The sequence below is a fragment of the Engraulis encrasicolus genome, chromosome 9 (genome assembly GCF_034702125.1).
Source record: "Engraulis encrasicolus isolate BLACKSEA-1 chromosome 9, IST_EnEncr_1.0, whole genome shotgun sequence".
NCBI lineage: Eukaryota > Metazoa > Chordata > Actinopteri > Clupeiformes > Engraulidae > Engraulis > Engraulis encrasicolus.
In genome coordinates, this window is record NC_085865.1 from 16208847 (window position 1) to 16211117 (window position 2271).

General features: G+C 38.4%; 1 long non-coding RNA gene across 1 annotated transcript; it reads left to right on the forward strand.

Moving 5' to 3' along the window:
- The first annotated feature begins 729 nt into the window (after window positions 1–729).
- Window positions 730–1322, forward strand: LOC134455022 (uncharacterized). The gene is made up of 3 exons (XR_010035975.1): window positions 730–852; window positions 1028–1125; window positions 1260–1322. It is a non-coding gene; the product is annotated as an uncharacterized LOC134455022 (long non-coding RNA).
- The last annotated feature ends 949 nt before the right edge of the window (window positions 1323–2271 follow it).

The following is a 2271-nucleotide window of genomic DNA, read 5'->3' on the forward strand; positions in this document are numbered from 1 at the left end:
ATTTAACTCGCACTCTCCATGGCGATTGAGCCACATCCAGTCTTTGACCGGTAAGTTAAACTATTTTTAATTGTCAGAATCAGTGATGTAACATGTGCCTATCGGTTAAACTGAAGCCCAAAAGGATAAACTTTTTAAAAATATCTCTGGTATGGTGGGCTCACTAGCCTAACACTAGCCATGTTGCGCACAAAATATGAAATGTTTAATGTAGGAGAAACCGGTCATGAACGAAATGGTAATTGCTTATTTCAAATGGCAGGTTATCCACATTTCATGAGTTTGTAGTTCCAAATGGCCAATCGTCAGATTGCTATGCTACATGGTTGTGTAATTGTGTCCGAACACCCAGCGTTGTGAAAGGGGACCTCATCGGAACATGTTTTACGCACCGTTTTTTTTACACGGCATTAGAACTAGTCCTACCATTTAAAAAGTCACCCTGTGGAATTTTATTCAGACTACCTCAAAGGAAATATCGGTGTATAATCTTGGCTGTTTATTTACTTCATTTTAATCGAAGTCAAACTCAGACAGGCCTACTGCTGAAGGACATTATTGGCTATTTTAAACATGTCAGTTAACCATTGCGGCAATGTGCCTTTTGAAGCGATGCTTTCAGCGTTCAATGCTATAACACATTCGGTAGACAACATTAGTCAAGAGGAAAAGCGTGTAAAAACTTCGTATTACAAGAGAACTATTGTGTGTTTTAACTACAGGGTGCTTCATGCTTCTACCAACGGATGATGGGGTCTGACAATAGAGCTGATGGGAACATTCTCACCGAAGAGGAAGAAGAAGATTCTGAACTACATTGAGGCCATGGAGTGTGTTTAATGAGTAATACAGGTACATCTGTCTAATGAATGTGGCATATAATGTATTCTGTTATTTGAGCAATATAACCCATATTAATTAGCTGTTCTCATTCATATTCATTCACATAAACGTCAATCCCCAGTTGTTTTTATGTCTCCATCTCTTATACATTATTCTTTTCTTTTCTGTTATTTATCTGCTTCAGCTAACGGTGTTCCACAAGACTGCTACCACAGACCTTCATGGGACCTATCCATTCTTTCTGGGTTGGCTTGAGGTTCTTCAGAGAGAAACTGAAAACAGGTAGGTAGCCTACTGTACTCTAGTGACTGTATGGAATGTAATTATGTTCTATGCTGTGTTTTTCTATCAATATGTACAGAGATTGTGATTCAATGTAATACGTACTATTCATCTACATTCTCCTGTTTTTGCAGGACACAGACCTAAAGCAGAGGACAACAGCTCTACATTGACTCAGAGTAATCCTCCAGTACGACGTAAGACTTTACAAATACTTTCCTAAACCAGTATAAATGTAACTGATGCACAAGCAACTGTGGTAGGGGATTTGTCTACTTATGCCAGGATTGACACCTCTGGTGAACATTCATGCTGTTATACTATTGACTAATAACACGTTGTTTAATTGCCCATTGTGTGTGTGTGTGTGTGTGTGTGTGAGAGAGAGAGAGAGAGAAATGGCAGTAATGTTACACTAGTGCCTAGGTTTGGATTCAAGGTAATCCTAATCACTTACAACTACACTCACCTGTTTTTGCAGGACACAAACCAAAACTACTGCACAGCTCTACATCAACTCCCACACTTTCAAGAGGATTCCTGCAGTATGCTGTAAGTCTTCATATTTACAAATGCTTTCCTAATTTAGGTCGTTCTCTTGTCTACAGTTATAGTCCACCCATATACTGTGTGTGTGTGTGTGTGGAAATAATGCACACACTTTACATCGTTAAGTAGGTGTTAATTAAATATCATGTGACTGTTAAGTCACCATCTATTCTCAAACTGACATCCACTCTAATCCAGGCACTACTTTACCACATACAACTCTATTTGTAATATTATGCATTCATTTGGAATGGCTGCGTTCACTTCCAAGGACTGTTGCAGGTCTTACAGTGTAAACATAAAACCTACATATTTTTGAGAATAGACAGAACTGTAAAATGATGTCTGTGCACATTTTCTTACACTTTGAAGAAAAAAAAACAATGCACACATACAGTATTTTGATTTAAAGTGTTTCGGGACACCCTGTTTATGTGTGTGTGTGTGTGTGTGTGTGTGTGTGTGTGTGTGTGTGTGTGTGTGTGTGTGTGTGTGTGTGTGTGAGTGAGTGATGGCAGTAATGTTTCACACATAAGTATATATTTTTTTCTTATTTTTATCTTTTCAGGTTCATGGTGAAGACCAGCTTGAGACTGA